The sequence below is a fragment of the Arctopsyche grandis genome, chromosome 6, assembly GCF_051622035.1.
Source record: "Arctopsyche grandis isolate Sample6627 chromosome 6, ASM5162203v2, whole genome shotgun sequence".
In the NCBI taxonomy this organism is placed as follows: domain Eukaryota; kingdom Metazoa; phylum Arthropoda; class Insecta; order Trichoptera; family Hydropsychidae; genus Arctopsyche; species Arctopsyche grandis.
In genome coordinates, this window is record NC_135360.1 from 30,768,061 (window position 1) to 30,786,664 (window position 18,604).

General features: G+C 35.0%; 1 protein-coding gene across 1 annotated transcript in view; it reads left to right on the forward strand.

Moving 5' to 3' along the window:
• The window catches only part of LOC143912713 (latrophilin Cirl-like), a 161,839-nt gene that overhangs the window by 43,647 nt on the left and 99,588 nt on the right, over positions 1-18,604 (forward strand). The window lies entirely within an intron of this gene.

Consider the following 18,604-nt stretch of genomic DNA (forward strand, 5'->3'; position numbering starts at 1 on the left):
CGATAAATAAATCTAATAAAAATATAGTTTTTCAATTCATTGTATAGTAAAATAGACCTTTTTCGGTCGCTGGTATGCAAAATATTTTTTTGGGCATCTTGGGAACCGCAAAATATTTGTTTTATGGATGAGAAAACGGGGGTGATTCATATTAATATAACAGGGGACGTCGATTTATAGGTATTTGGAAAACATTGTATAAAATATTATTCTTATTTAATATTTAGAGAAAAAGTTTCGAATATTCATTAGTTCAAAAATATCTACATTGTAAATTTTGTCTTTTATATTAAATTTTACACTTGGCGTTGAACACAGTTTGGGAAAGCCTGGTTTTAAGTATATGAGATGAGATACTAAATTAGTTATTCTAAATTGTAAGCTATAGATATATAAAATAGACGTTCATCTCTATATTTATACATAAAAAGTAATAATCATAAAGAAGAAAATCATATATTTATTTGAATGTCAATATTGTAACGGCTATGAATTTCATAAAAATATTTGAAACCGTTTGTAATAAAAAGGCAACCGTTTTGTTTTATCAAAAAAAATAAGTTAATGACAGTTGTTTTCAACACCAAACACGTCACACAAAGCTTTTTCAACCGGTTTTACTCCCGAGATATTATTTCAAATAAATTTTAGCAATTTATTAAATTTTCGAATCGCAATCGCATAGTAAATTTGGTCCGAGGTATTTTCGCATTTCGAACATTTCGAATAGAATTTTTTTCGTCGCATATTTACCGATTTTTTCATACGGGTGATCCTATACTTTATGTAAGCATAGCGTGAATTTTATCTTATATTTTATGTCAGTAGAGAGCCGATAAATATGTAGGCTTTTTTTGTACGTATATTACATTATAATAAAAAAAAGTGCGTTGGTGTCGCGAGCCGCCACTGGCTCGTCCAGGTAAGCTTGCATTAGCGGCTTCCCTGTCGCACAAGTTTCGCTCGCGTTCACCACAACGCGGATCTACCTCGACGCCTGCACTTTTGTATACGACTCGACCGCTCAAATTAAAATTACACCTCGCCATCGGATGGGTTTTTGCACACCATTCGCGGACCCCCACACACATACACAAGCTTCTACATTGTTCTTCGGTTTGGGAATATTTTAGTTTGGATTTCTTTTTTAAAAATACGAAAATAATTTTACTAAGTGAGCTTCGTTTTGTAATAAATTGATAGCAATTTTTCAAAATCCTTGTTTTCATAATGAAAGTATGTACATATGTACATCTTAAACTAAACAATTTTCAAAGTAATTTACATTGGCGTCCAAGCACTTAGGAAATATTATAATAAGACGAGTTTGACGATCTCTTGTGGAAGAACTCTGCTGCCAGCTTCTTAAGCCAGACGGCGACAGCCTTGAAAATGTCCAATAGGAGTATTGCACTTCCACCACATTCCGTCCCTCTTCTATTCAATCGTTCAGAAGACAAATTAAGGGCGAAAACACACAGAAAGGAACGTGGCACATGGTTTTTTTTAGGTAATTTCAAACATGCGGAAAAAATCGACGCCAATGCATGCTCATTTCATACTTGTGTCTCGATTTTTGCCTTTTTAAACTTGCCAGAGAGATCCAACGCAATTTTAATAATTGCCAATCATCAATGCACATCGAAATGTCATCTGCGCAACCCAATGAATATCTCGTCTTTCGTACATGCTTAAATTAAAACAGTCGCGAATTTCGTCGAGACGTCAACTACCGAAATGCAGCCGCGGTTTGCAGCAAACCCGGAAAAAATGTGGCATGCCCAGCATACACCTTCACAAAATCACCCCCTGGACCGTTTTTTGTAAAATTATATCCTTGTATTTATCCTTGCTTGACAGTGATCGATAACGGTGTATCCCATATTTGAAGAAATGTAGGAAAACTACCACAGCGGGGAGCCAAGCACACGACGTACCGTTCTTTCCTGTGTGACTTCGCCCTAATGAAGAGAGTTTGGTATGTAGGCGAAATGATAACCGTTTGTAAACGCGAAACTGAATAATTATTATAATAGGCTGCCCTGTAGAATTCTACCCTTGGGTTGACAATCGAAGATAGTAGCCTCCCAGTCACGGGTGTTAGTATACCCTTGAGTTGACAATTGATGATAGAAGCCTACCAGTCACTGGTGCTAGAATACATAGTATATTTTAGAGTGGAAAGTTTTGTTTTGTTTAAAAAACAATGTCTATATCATATATCAGGCTAAATGTAGTAAATTAATGATGGTTCAATGCCTCTCATTTTAATTTGAGCGCGGATAATCAGTTAGCCGTGCTTACGAACGACATACAAAGTGACTGAATTTCTATTAAAAATATATATTTTTAGAGGTATTTAAGAATGTGACTGCTTCACAGACATGTTCCCGATGAGGTTGTATATATTCCAAGGCGTCAACTTGCGTTGTCAGTACATATATGTATATGAAAACGATTATTACTCAAAAATCGACCCTCTTAATAATCATCGGGGCCTTTTTTTTAATGAACATATTTTTTCAATTTGGTCCCATTCAAAAAGGTTTTGTTAACGATCGTATCGAACAACAAGGGAAGCTGACCGGCTCTTCCTACGCACACCAGTTTATTCGTTAACTCGTGCGGTCAGATCGTACACAGATAGTGCCAATCGTTCAATTAGTAAGTGTCATAGTCTCTTCCGATCCGTTTTTATCGATCATTGTCAGACGATCCCCTGTAAAAACACACGACACGTGAAATGATCCCGGGAAATTATGACGCGCGTAAAAGGCGTCTCTTTTGTTCCGAAAACGTAATTACGTTCTGTGTGTTTGAATTTCAGCCTTTTTATATAGACATTAGGCTTAATTTATTTTAATGCGCGTATGTGTCCGTCTATCCGTTACGCTCGCCGCACTCGGCGAGAAATTATCCTGTAATATATAACAGGTCTTTTATGTCAAAAATATTCATATGCACAACCGGGGCCGGCTTTTTGATTTATACGTGTTTAACCATCGAGTGTGCGTTTATTTAATGCCTGGATCGTTCGTAATGGAAGATGGAGGAATTTATTCTAAGCTCGCGCTCTATCTTCGATCACGTTTTTCCTGTTTATCTGGTTAACTGAGATAAATGTCAAGAAAGTCCTACAATATGGATCAGGGCTGGCGCGCTCCCTCCTTGAACGCGGGCATTCAAGGAAAGATTTGTCGGCAGACAAGTCTCTTGTAGGGTCTCTGGCTACGACAGATCCTACGAAAATCATATCACTTGACTTAATGTCTAAAAAATCTTTTATTGAACAAAAAAGTATAATTTTGGAATCGTACTGACGATAAAAAGCTAAATTTCATTGTTACACATGTAATATAAAAGTATCGTGAACCATTCGATTGGTAAACGGATTATTTCGCACATTGCGATCGCGCGCACGACAATCGTTGTACAAAAATCGCCAATAATCTGAAACTCGAGTTCTCGTTAATATTAATATCTCGTTCGTGTGGGTGGAATCTCTCGATGGATGGAATTTTCGGGTACCAGATGTTTCGTGATCGAGATTTTTGTGACGTTTGCGAGATCACTTTTTGCGGAATAATCTCCGAACCATTCGATTATTTAACTAGTGGCCCGGTGTACGAGAATTCGTATTTGTAGTTTGTAGGTGTACGCAAAACACATGTTAACCTAACCTAGCCTAACGTGCATTCGCCGTCTTTCGCCGTATCTATTTATTTAATAATTATGCAAATGGAAATTGCTCAATACTCCTTTATTCCAATGCAAGCCGCATTGCTGCTTCTAAGTCAACTGGTTTCTAAATTTGTTTTTAATAAAGTGCATTACACTGAATGATCTTTCGCAATATACGGTAGTGGGAAAAATAGACAATATTAATAAAGCAATTGTTGCCAAATCTTTATATTGGTTTGTTTCATTGTCAACGTATATTTATAACCAAAATTTTTGAACCGAAATATTATTAAAATAGTTATTAAGTACTTGATCATGACTAATTTCTAATAATGCATATTTTACGTTAGCCCAGCTAATTAATCTTAATACTGAAAATGATTTTAATCTATTTTGTAGTACTATGACATTTTCATTTGTCATCATAATAAAAGGGGAAGATACAAAAGAAACAGTTTAAAAAAAATTCAATTCTTCGAACCTTTTATCAAGTTCCAGATTCAGAGATTTAAGACACTCTATTATTATAAGTTTTAATTTTAATTTTGAAGTTGTGTCTTGTCATCTTATCTATCAAATCACTAACAGAAGATAAAATTGAAAAATTGTTATTTTCAACTTCTGTCACAAGGCTTTTCGCTATATTTTTTAGTTTGTCAATGATGAGCATGGTTTCTATTATTGTTAAGATACTTTTTTGTAGTTTTTAAAATATATTTAATTTTTTTTAAATATTAGTATTATTTACTATTAAGTCGCTGGTGGCCGCAGTAAAATCCACTAGTGGCCGCATGCGGCCATCGTGGCCGCACTTGAGAACCACTGACCATAGACTATTCAAACTAAAAAAATGAATGTCTGTCTGTGTGTCTTGAATAGGTTTCTAAACCACTGAACCGAATACGATGGAACTTTCAGGTTTTGTTGTATGCATGTCCGGGAAGATTACTGTGAAAAAAAAACGGGAAAAAACCTCTTAGTAATAATATTGGTAATTACGATTTTACTGACGCGAAAGTTAAGCTATCCCGCCTTCAACGCATCACGCCGCGAGTGTGACAATATTCGCGCCACGCCTACACGCGTTATTGTGACATTGCACATCAAGAGGGTAATATTGTAGACTTTGGTCTGTGTGCATCTGAACGGCCACATCAAGAGGGTGAAGTATTATAATGTAGGTGGACATTGTCGACTTTTTTTTTGGTTTGGATTTTTTTAGTGTTGATGTCGGTTGTCCGGTCATGTGTAGATAATTGATAAAAAAAATGGCGTGAGGTGGTCGATGAAGAGAGCAGTCGGAGCGGCTCAGCAGGCGGGCGGCGTGTCGGCCGGCGCCGCCCGCCCGCTATAAATCAATCCGAGAGGTGTAATTCTCTCAAATTACACCGTACCCGCGGTAATGGCTAATGCCCCGGCCCTGGCGAGAAAACCGCCCGAGTACGGCCCTGGACGATTATTCGCCCGCTCCGTCGTAAGTTACCCCGTTGCGATGCCGGGTGTCGCTCATAACCTACGTGTTCGGTGCCCTCTGTCAGACTGGCTGGTGCGTTTTTGCCCAGGTCGATTTGCACGGCCAGGGGAAGGTGGGTGAGGGGAGGGAGGGGGGGGGGGGGCGTTGGGTGGGAATTATGTGGGGGGAGAGTGAGGTGTTCGTGTGAAGATGTTCGACACGTTGACCTCTGAGCGAGGAGCGTAAGTAGGAGTCGCAGGGCATGTGATAAAGTGTTGCAATCCTCGGAATCGATATTGTTAAGATTAGATTTGCTCCTCACTGTCCATTCCGAGAGGTAACCCTTTCTAGCACTTTATTACTAAAGACTTATCTATCAAGTTCTATCATGACATGATTTTTAAAAGATTTTTACTTTTTATTACAAGCCTCTTTTATATTTATATGTGTTCTCGCTTGCTTTTCAACTCGCCTGTGAGAAGTAAACTAGAGTATAATGCGATTGTGTGGAATCCGCATGAAGCAAATTACTCTCTGATCGAAATAAGCTTATTGTAAAAAACTAAATGTATGTAAGCTTATTGTAAATCATATTGTTGCGTAGGGGTGGGTGGAGGATCCAAGTAAAAGGCCAACAGTCGTTTCACAGCATTTATTGATGATTAAGGAGATACACGCAGTGTCACGGCTAAGTCCAGAATGACCTGATATCGCCTACGTACCGCCTTATAAAGGGTAGATCTCTCAGGACGCCTAATCTGTTTACCTGTTGTATAGTCCCGTATTCGGATATGTGTTTCCACGACATTGGGTCTCCCCGTACCGATTCTGAGAAATAACTAATAACGGTCATTGTTTAGCCTAAATGCACAGTTTAGTCCAGATATAATCTTTGGAAGTAAGTGCATGCATTTAGTTAATCTGATAACAGATATCCGTTGGTCTAAGTGCAATTCGCTCAATCCGCGGCGTACGTAACAATATTAACAATTAGATACAACATAACTTCTTACTGAATACTTATCTCGCAGATAAAACTCCGTGAAGAGATATACTTTTAGCCGTGAAATGTCAGATTTGACATATTTGGCCAAAAATCAATATATATCGTGTATTACATTACATGAAGCTAGACGCCAAATTTGAAATTTATATATACATATGAGAGTTAAAACTATAAATATTTCAATATTAGAGATAACGAGAACCTATAGAGCAAATTTTATAAAATATAGAGTGAATTATAGGCGTTTAAACAATTAAAATCTAAAATGGCCATATCAAGGCGAAAAGGTTGAAGATAGATTATGGTAGCTTGCCGAACCGTCATAAATGTCACCGTACCCCAGATTCTGGATATTTGATACGCATTGTATACGATATTTTATCTCCAACGTAATGGCAGACGATACATTAACGTATATTGATGACCAAAATGAGCAATATGGCAAAGTATGAAAACGATCGGATAAGAGATAAAAATGACCACTAACAAGAAAGCCATGTGAAACGTAAAGGAGGTAAGTAATAAGTAAAAAGCATTTCTTCGCTTCCTTTATAGGAAAGAGTTTGGGTATTGCCCATATCTCTACCCTACTCCTTTCCTTTTGGGTATGCTTGGGTATAATTCCCTAGACCTTTGGAGAAACTTCTCATTAATTCGTTTCGTTCTCCAACTTCTACGTGGTAATATATACGTCATGCCCGTTATTGCTGGAACAGTTGGGACTTTATGTCCCTAATAACTATGTGCGTGTAGACATCATCATTTTATGGTTGTACCTCCTGCTCTTACAGTTCTTTTTCGAATGGCTCTTATTCCAAGAGCTATTCGACTGCTGATTGCGATTATCGGATATTGTTTTAATACATTTGTCTGGTAATCTGCGCTAATCATTTTTTTCATAATTTGAATGTGATGTATGAGTGGAATTTTAATATACTCTCTTCCATTTGGGCCTCGCAGGATGTTTTGTATTTGTAGCTTGTTCTTATTTATCGAAACAGGCTGCAGGTGCAAGACATTCCCTTTTTTGTTTGTATCTTTATTACTTATTAAACTATCTTTGTATTTTATTACTTATTTAAATTTTCATTTATTCGCTATTCGCTATTATCTATTTATTCATTTATTCGCTATATATTTATCGCGAAAAATTTGAAGATGTTGACGTTTTTATTTACCTAGTAAGAGTATCAAATCTCGAATCAGTATAAACTGACTACTAAGTGTGTACACTAGCTTTGGTTTTGAGCTAAAGTTTACGACGCAAGATTCCGCTAATACTCTTATTTGACAAATAATATATGTACTGACACGCAAAATCATGCACTTGCTGCTGTGCACTAGTAAATCTGATAACGATTGAAATTTGAGTGGTTTGACAGCCGACCAAAGTTTGACGATGCTCTTCCAATGCTCAAGAATATGACTGGTTGTGTTCCAATAACTATTTTATTGTTGAATTTATACGAAATAGACAATAATTAACAAGGGTAAAACCAACGATTACAATTTCGTACAACCATAGTACCTCCCGATTTTAGGTTAAGTTCAATTTTATTTTCTTCATTAATAATATCTTCTTCGATATTATGTCGCATTCTATCAGTTTTTAGTTCGTCATAGGCCAACTATATACTTGTTAAGAATGTCAACTTGTTATTCCTTTCGTAAACATTTTACTGCGTACGGATAGCTACTGTATGAATTTACTAGTAAACGTGTTCATTCATCTTCCCGTATAATGTTACTTGGTGGTTTTGATGATGTATACATTTGCGAGACTTGACGATTACCAAGTTTATTAGTGTGATTATAAGTGGTTCTTTCGTAAAATCTTGTAGTTTGTTAGTATGAATAGTAAATAATATCTACGAATAATGAAATATTATGTTTGTACTGTAGTTTTTTCAGTTTAGTGTGAATGGGCGTGTTATAAACGATTTATTTGGAGAATTCTGGTCTAATGTTGTATTATTTGTATGTAATCAGTAGACCTTTCAGGGTCATGGGCAATTTTTATCACCGCATTACTCATACTGTCAAAAGGTCTTGAACATTCTGGATATTATCTACCACTAGTTACTTATCAATCGTTGCGGTTAGATTTTCATGTGGTATTTTTAAGAGTTTTTATTTAGCTTGTTCTCTATTAATAGAGAATCTCCATTTTTTACTAATTTTAACTCCAGAAGTATTTTAAATTTCACAATCTGCTACGGATTCTTAATATTTTGAGAGCTCGTTGGTTTTGTCTGGTGACTCATCAGCTATTTGCTGTCTTATGTCTGCAACTGGAAGTTTGGAAGATTGTATAATATGTAGTATAGTATTCTTGTAGTTTCTAACATGTAATATAATACAAGCTACTATTGATCCCCTTTTAAGTCATGGCGTACTTATATAGTTCGAAATTGTCGTATTTTGAGTTTTAAGATACATAATTATGTTTAAAATAATTTTAACGCTGTTTATCCCATTGAGATTAATTACTATAACTAATTCTGAAGATATTTTTCTAAGGGAGATGTCCCATTCTTTGGAAAAACTGCTTCAGACACATTGTTACAGCGAAATTTGCTGACGTCACAGCAGTGATGAAAGCTTGCCACGTCGAGAGCTTGAAACGTGTAAGGCTTTGACTACGTGTAATCTATTCATATAAAAGTTTGATGGTAGTGAAAAAGGGTGACAAAACACTGTGAGAACTGAACGTCTGGTCTTTTGTTATAGATACTCAGTCATAGGTCAATTGAAAGCGTTCCAATATAGCCCAAAGCTCCGATTTTGGGTTCATCGTTCCAACATGTCTGAGAGGCTCTCATTTGAAAACATCAATAACCCGATCGTGCCCATCTAATCGCAGACTTTTTAATCTGTACCTACTCGACATTAATTCAGCCAAGTCGAATTCAAGCTTAGAATGCATTCGCCAGCTCCCTTTGTGAGAGGCCTTCCTAACAAATCCATTGTCGAATCGCAGATTTTCTGCTCTCTACCTAACTAGGTGCATTGTAGATTTTTTTACATGATCTGAACGAATAATGGTGAAATTAACTATTGTGTTCCGAAGTTATGTCATTGTGTTAATCGGCCCTGACCCGCTGATGAATAAACGCTATCCTGACTCTTTGTATTGTAAATCAAACGCAGTCGCGTTGCTCTCGGGATATTTTCCAATTCAAAGCGGATTATTGTTATGGTAATAATGTTATTTTGTCATTAGAGTGGAAACAAGTACACGGTGAAGGGTTTTCAAATTGAAACGCGTTTGAAATGCTTTGGATCACAAATGAGGTGTATCAAAGATAAGATAGAAGTGAAAGGGAGTCAGTTACATTAGTAGGGAACATTTTGGACTTAAAGCAAACATTTGTCACTTTCGGGATTGTCTGATTATATTCTCCAAACGAGACAGGTAAAATATGAGTTTACCAAGGGATGACAATACTGTAAAGTGAAGTGAAGTTGGCCATCTCCCTCTCTCTCTCTCTCTCGTCTCACTCTTGCTCTTTCGTTCGGACTATACAATCAAATTTGTTGGTAAAATGTTACCGCTACACACCTTGAGAATAAATACAATTCTCGTGAATGTTGAAACGTTCAATACATTTATTTTTTCTTCACCATTCTTTCGACTAACCTTTTAATTAGTTAAGCGCTATTATGGCGAATGCGTTTTTATACGTTGATCGAACGTTTGCTATCGTTCAAAAGTAACACCGCGTACGCCCCTAGCTACTACTACTCGTTTGTGATATTGTATCTACTAGTGTTAAATGTTTAGTATCTATTTTAGCATCGTCGAGACGATAATGTTAACGTTTTACTTTCACGAATTTCGACCTTGGGCATGATATCGATACTATTCATCAAAAGAGCTCAACAACGGCAAATTGTTCGTTTGTGTGCACAAAAAAAAGTAGTCCTACCATACAATAATCGCTCAGAGGTAAAATGAGTGCGAGCAGGTGAAAATTTTCAAGGGGTACATTAACGTGCTAAAATTCTTGATAAATAATAATTAGCGTTTTGTGTAGTTTGCGTTGCGCAATTTCGCATGGAACTACGTATGTGGAAACGTTTATTTTCAATACTTGCTCTGTAATTACTTAATTTAAAGCGTTGCCTTTTTGCCTTCTTTTTTGCCAATATAAGGATATTTTTCAATAGTTTCCCAACTGTTATTAAGTTAAGTAATAAGGCTGAATGGTGGAAATTGATGGGTAGAAATAAACGCCAATTTTACACGTAGACAATCATCACGTAAACTCTTTACTTTTTTTTTTAAATGCACTATCTTATATTAGATAACATTTAAATCAAACTAGCGGATTTAGCAATACTATTATAATAAATATATCATAGAAAGTCAAGGCTGGAACCTTTCAGCTAATGAGCCAGGGCTAAATTTTTAGAACAATACTCATGATGTATCACTATGACCTATCCTAGTGCATTCGAGTTCATTTTAAATTTATTTTCGTAATCATTTTAAGACAAACAATGGACATGTTCAGTAATAAAGAAGAATAAATAAAGATACAGTGCACTTGGACGAATGAATGCCGTTTTTAAATCAAAAATGCCCTTTGCATGAAAAAAAGATCTTCGACTTCATATGTATGTGTTTTGCCAGTGTGAAACTTGGACATTAAAAGCCAAGATGCTACACAAAGTCCAATGCACTCAAAGAAGCATGGAACGCTGTATGCTTGGCTGTATGTAACCAGAATATGTGGGTTAAAATTATGACAAGGGTAGCGAATATAGAGGACAGATTGAAGAGTTTAAAATGGCAATGGGCGAGCCACGTGGCTAGAAGAATTGACTCTAGGTGGAAAAAAAAAATCTAGAATCCAAAAGAGTAAAAGGAAGACTACAGGTAAGATGGATGAGAGTTGCGCAAACAGAGACGAATGGAATGATGATGATTAAAAATTGCTAGGGATAAATATGGCCTTTATTTGGTACTAGATAAATTACCAAGTTTTGCTCAGATGGGTGAAGGTTTGTGTGCAAGCAACTTGACCCCAGGTACCGAGTTCCAACCCCTTTCTAAAACCGGCTTCGGTCTATGTTAGAATATTGTGATATTAAATACAAATTTGGCTGTATACAAAATCATACATGTATGTAAAACAGTGGAATGCAATTGCTCTTGCTCGAACGTTTTGTATGGAAGCCCTTCCATACAGGGCTCCGAAATAGTATAGGAAATTACTTGATATAGTATAATTTGGTACTTTGAGATAGTATAGGATGAATAACTAGACTATGTCGATTGATTTTGATTGTTAGCTTACTATAATATCATAATTACTCAATGAAATCTAAATATAATTAATTACGTGCACGTTCGAGCTTGATTGCATCTAATGTGTGTGCTAGAGCGAAACCCATTACGTGACGTTTATTTAATTGTGAATTTATTTTATACGAAGCCGTTGTTAACGTGTCGAGTGTGACTTTTATTAGTGAATAGTAAGTACTGCGAGCATCTTCAACGAATCTTAACTCGTGTAAAATTAGTCTTAATTGGTGTACGCGTGAACAGTGAATAAAATCAACACATCAAAAATAATAATGCATGTAATTGTGACCGAATGCGTTTTGTTAATTAAGTGAGTTCGTTTCTCGTGTCGTTATTTCGTTAGATGTTCGAGTTTTTTTGAAATTTACACACACACAACGAGTGTTTTCGTAAATTGTATTCGTCATATCGTGTTCGGTGTGTACGGCTACTGTCTGGGAAAAACACAATGGCGGAACGTCGATGCGGAATGCCAATAATAAAATGAACACAACCGAACGGTGAATATTAGCCGTTGTAAAGAATCCACAAAAGTTTACGTGACTTCATTCTCCGACTCCGTGCAATAAAAGTGAACTCTCTTGTACGCAGATAGCGACCGAACGAACGAGATAGAGAGAGATGTATATACGTACATAGATAGGAGAAAAGCGCGAGCAAACCGCAGAGAAGTAATTTAATGAAGTTGTTTGCATTTTGGGGCCAAAAACACCGTAAACATTTTCGTTTCCAATCGCTGGATTCGTATCTTTTGACATTTCCTCATTTCGGTCCGTTTCCCGACTCGCTTCCTGTGTTTTTTTTTTTGGCGCGCTCTCGCATTTGCATTTTACGATTTTATATCGAAATCTAATAATATAATGCGATTTGTGAAAGAGGGCATCGCCAGGTCGCGTTTGTTATGTTACGTGTTCTGCTTGCGCTTGAATGAATACAAATTAAAATTACTATTGTGTAAACTTGTTCGTCCGTGTTTGGAAATTGAATGGCTTCGCAGTCAACTTCTTGTCCCGAGTACATATCTATGTTGCGATTGGAGAAAGCTCGTTTATTTTTTGCGTAATTACTCGTGATTGAATTGTAATTAAACTTACTTCTGTCCCGACTCACTCGAGATGGTGAGCAGTTTAAACGACCCGATTTCGGATTGTAATCTACATATGTAGCTTAGTTTTTTTTTGAGCAAAAGTGAAACTACCTGAGAGTAGAATGTCTTAATTTTAACAAAAGATTTGATTTTTAAATGCTTTTTATTATTACGAAATTATGTTCACAATACATCTTATATCTATTTTAATAGTTACTGATCTACTGATCATTTTCTAGTTTAATTCTAATTTTAATTTAATTTGGTTAGTAATCATAGTGTTATATTATTCTAATGTTAATGTACAGCATAATAGGAAAGAGAGCTCAAAAACCTATTTACAATTCTTATAAATGCTCATAATACATCTAATACATAATATTAATTAAAGTCTCTCTAAAGTCGATGACCTAAATCAGATTGTGTTAACGTAATCTGTGTGTAACAAAAGATGAAAAACAATTTAAGTTCGACAAAATGAGTGGAGGGCGAAAATTCAAAGATATTGGATCAAACATACCATCCCACCCACTATGTCACCACTATTTGAATATGATTTTAAGTTTTTATTATTATATACTAGCTGAACCCGGCATGCGTTGCAATGCCAGAATAAGGCATGCAATTCCTGTTCTCGTTTCAAGTGATGGTTTAAGTGAACTAACGTATCTTTAACGCCGTGTTGTCATAAAATAACTGGTAACGTTGTAACCAACGAACACATTTCCTGACTACAGAATGGCTCGGTAAAATCGTAATTACGAATATTATTCTTTTTCCCGTTTTTTTTCACAGTAAGCTTTCCCGGACATGAATACAACAAATCCTGAAAGTTATATCGTAATCGGTTGAAGGGCTTAGGAGCCTAACGGACATTTAATTTTATATATACATACATATATAGTTGTACAATCTCAATCCCATATATGATAATGGAATCTTATGAAAACATAATAAAGGAGGTATGTAAAAATTGGATCCATCCCAAACTATAAATCTAATAAATGTCAATTCTTTTGTGTTTCGAATCTGAAAAGTACCACTGTGACTATACAGATATATGTGCTGTTGAGATAGTGAATCATTTGGATTATTATTTCATTAACTAATTGTCTTTATCGTTTCCTAAACTGTCTTTTCCGTTTGAGCACTATTTCACTAAGTGCCTGTCGTCCGATACTACATCTCTTTCCTTTGTTCGACTTATGAAGTTTTTTCATCGAAAAGTTTTAAAAGCAAAAAGTCTGGCATAAGAGTAGAGAATTCCATGGAGATGTTGAGCCAGACTGCTATCGCGAAAGTTCTGAAAACGTGTCAAAGTATCCCAGTAGAATCCTGCTCTAAGGACCAAAATTTACCGCTTTCGGTTTATAATACATAATAATTATATACTCTACACACAAAACAGTACGTCTTGGGATTTTTTTTTTACTTTCATCACATTTAGTTTCCAATTTCTCACCTGAGTGGAGCTTTTATCTTAGACGCAGTTTTGTAACCACAAGTAATTAACACTTCAAGACATGTTTGTCTATTTCTACACGTTTCAAATAGAATATACATATAAGTTAATAGCTTAGCATTTTCGAATAAAATTCGACCATGATCATAATGCAAAAACGCACTGCAAACAATTGACCAATCTAGTGAAAGTCTCGTACAATTATTTCTGACCCACAACGCAGATTCGTTCGTACATACTTAGGGCGCTCAAAAATTTCCCAGAAAATATGTACAAATAAAAATATAAAAGTTTGATTAAAGCACTTTATTTATGTACAATAAATATGCTTCAATTGTGTAAATTAAAGCTCTTCTGGTAGAAATTGGCGCTCTTTTATTCTAATATTGTATTGTACTACAAAATGTTTCAAGTTCGTCAGTAATTGTAGTGGAAGCTTGCTTAGATTTAGCTTATCTTTTAGCATGCTTAAAATCATTTGCTTTTATATAATATATCTTCTTAAGAACAAATTTCTAATAAAACAAGTCTCAAAAAGTTACACACCCATTTATTAATCATAATAACTACCCTGGGAGCTTTTTGAATGCCCTATATTATTTATTTATTGCATAATAAAAACATATAATGAAATCTTATAATATAAAATTAACAATAAAAGAAAAAAGAAAATCAGTAAAGATAGTAAAAATTAAGGAGACACAATATTCTGAATGGATCCTAAAAACCGATCAAAAGAAACACTAAATATGTAAATGTCCGTCTAATCAGTTAAATGATTAAAAAGCCACATGGCTTTGCATATAGGAGTATTTAAAAGAATGTTAGTTTTCGCCATAATTGGCGAAAACAGAACACGTTTGCGTATTCTAAAATAATTTTCGGGTGCATAGAAAGTGAATTCGCTAATAATTGGTGGATTATAAATATTTCCACGAAGAACAAGGAACATGTGTCGTAATAATAAATCAAAATACGAAGACGAGATTCAAGACTGACTAAGCCCGTCATTCCCAAAATAAATTTGCTTGGATATAACCAAGGGTAGTATCCATACATTTTATAATAGAGAAACCGACAGAATTTTTTGTGAAATTTTTCTAATAATTTAATATACATTTTTTTTTGTTAGGTGACCAAATTATGCAGTTCAACTCTAAAAAAGACCTGATAATAGAATTGTAGAGGCAAATCATAGAATTACAAATAAGATTGTCTGATTACAAAGGCTAATGATTGGTTAGACTTATTGACGACATTTAAAATATGGTTTTTAAATGTCAAATTACTGTCAAAAAGTACACCAAGATCACGAATCTCGTCCATTGAATATTGGAAACTTGAGAAGTTTCGCGATCTAGTGAAAGTGATTGCTTTTCATTTGCTTAAGGAAAATGACATACGAACTGGAATTATAAATTGTATATGTACATAGTATATACATAGCCAGCAGCATAGCTCGGACGTTAAGCTTCTGCTTACCGTCAAGAAGGTGCCGGGTTCTATCCCTGAATGAAAATGAATTTTTCAGAGTATGCTGTTGGTCAGACCTGGATTTGTGACTCCAGGTTGATCGTTTCCTATCAGAGTTTGCCAATTTTCTCTGATTTCATTGTTGAAACGGTTCCCGGAAAAAAAATTGGCTAAAAATCCTTCCTACCTACTATGTCACCACTATTTGAAATTTGATGGATGTACAATAAAAATTTATGTACAATTCATAGATGTCTCGTTAATTTGCGAGTTTTTTCAGTGTCTCGCAATTCAACGACTTATAATAAAAAAATGCTGCATTTGTATTTGTAATTGGCCAGGAAGGCGCATTGGGATTTACCTGTAAGGCCTTCCTGGTATATATGTAAAATAAAAAATAAAAAATAAAAAATATGTGCGCATATATTTCGATCGGAATTGAATCCAGGATGTTTAAGCGAGCGTCGCAATTTCATCAACCATCGTCTCCACACCTTTTTTATTGGATCGTAATTCCGTCATTTAACGTCCTGGAAGGACACACTCTGAATCGAGTGACCCTCCTAAAACTCGTCTAAACGCACCTGCAATGCGACGTACGCCATACTGTAACATGTTTATTTTCAAATTCACAAATACACACCGTTCGTGTTGTCGTGTCGTATCATATTTTTTTTATTTCGATCGCGTGATAACTGTCCTATCTGCCAGTTGACAGTCGTCGAGCTACGGAACAAGCGTCTCTTGGCGTATGTTACGCTACGGGAGGTGTACCACCGCCTTCTTATTATGTGTTTCCTTTCACTCACGCGGTGTTCAAAAACGCTCCTCACAAACACCTCATTACCTGCAATAATGCGCTTTTTTTCGATCCTCCACGAGGCGCCTTTTGCCGCTTGTTTGTGAGTGTGTGTGTGTGTGTGCTACACGCTCTTTCTGCTCGGAGGTTTCTCGGATAAACGAAATGTCCATCGTTACTTTCTCGTTCACGTGCCCGGTCTCCAGTTAAATCCCTCGGGATATCGTAAGTTAAAAGACCGCTTTAAACTATTTTTCGATAGCTGCTGTCCGGTCTAGGTAAAGATTGGCGGATTTGGACCGTTCCACTTGAAATATATTCTCTTAGTAAGGTTCAGGGCTGTGTAGTGGGAATAGTTAAACATTTGAACGACCCCGACTCTTAAATTGCATTTATTTATAAGACTGTAACTCCAGTACCCAGTGTATGTAGATCTAAGACAGTGTTTATTTATTGAAAAATCAACATGCAACAGATGTAGAAATTCATAAAAATGAAGAATAAATGTAACGAAATAACATCTGAGCCCAATTATAGATTTTTACAAAATACATAATACATATATCTAGTACCGGTCTCCGTGAAGATACAGAATGTTAAATTACAGAAAACGCAAATATCGGAAGGCAAAGATCGAAAATCGAAAGATCTTAAGTCGAAGGATCAAAAAAAAAAAATGGTGCATGGTAAACTGTACATACTCACTTAATTTGCGCGAGCAGGATACAACAGGAACAAGAGGAACAGGCTTTTCCTCCCGTATTAATGTGCGCGCGCAGAATCACGTAGACCCATCTAGTACATATAGCCAGCAGTATGGCTTAGTGTATGTTTAGCACCAAGTGATCAGTGGGTTCGATCCGCCATACTGCTGGTTAGATTTGGGGGTATTTGTGACTCCAAATCGAACGTTTCTTATCAGAGTTTGCCAATTTTATCTGATCATTATTGAAATGGTTCCTCAAAATTGTCAAAAAAAATCATCTTTTTGTTGTCATAAATCTTCTGTATTTATTGTGTGTATAATTTGTAAAAATTATGTACAAAATCGTAATCTATAGATGTCTCAATGGATTAATTCTGTAATTAATTAGATTGATCGTTTCTAAAAATCGGAGGTAGTAGACTAAATTTGGTAGTTCTGCATATAATAGATTAAAAATTGTGGGTTCCGATAGTGGACAAACATTTATATGTTTATAGAGTAATATATAATAATAATAAGGTTTTTGTTATAATGCTGGAATAATTCAGATCAAACTAGTTTTATTTATGGTAAATCAATTTATATGTCAAAATTTATTGAATTGGTTGGTTATTGTTTTGTATTATATGTACATACAAATCGTTATCAAGACAGTGTCTCAATTCAGAATTGATCAAAGGGCTTTTGGAAATTTGCCTGAAGTAAGCTACGGCTATATATGTATAATTTACTATTTAATGATCGTATTTGAGAGTCGTTATTCTATAATTTTATATTAATTTTACTTAAGATGGTGTTGTGAAATGGCAATTTTAATGAAAATTTATAGCTTTCGAAACCTATCGTAAATTTGAACTTGGCATAAATAAGCGAAATCTATATATTTTTTGAAAACTTTTATTTCGTTTATGTTTCGATATATGTATGTATGCAAATATATACATATGTTGATGGAAAATCATGTTTATAGTTATCGTTTTATCAGAATCGATTGATATATTTGTACATAAATACATATGTATGTATCCATTAGCGGATGATACAGCTGATTTCACTATTTATTCATACATACCTATGTACATATGTATCTCACGTCCAATCTTAAATACATATGTATATGCACATATATATATTTTATAGAAAAATAAAATGAATATCTCAAGAGGTTCATTTATTATATCTCCGATGATGTGTTCATTTATTTTATAAATGGCTACTTTTCAATAGAGATTTTTACTCCCGTGGATATAAAAGCTTCTGAAGTTGTGCTCGAAGCGAAAATATTGATTGCATAAAAGAAAAGTCTAGTTATTTAAATGCGTAGACGGTGAATATACTCAAAGTATTTTTTTTCATATAAAAAAGAGCTTTTCGGATAAATTGCCCACTCATATTTTAAATTAGAAATATGTTAAATATTCGGGCGTTTTCAATTTTCTTCTAAATTGATTCTCTCATTTGTTGATTTAGTTTTTTCAATGTAAACTCTATAACTAAAAACACATTGCAGGTAAATATTAATTACTATATACATATTTACATTTGATGTTTATATGATTCTTTTACATTAATGTATTATTGTAATCTTTTCAAATTGAAAATACAAATATTATATTTGCCTGCAGC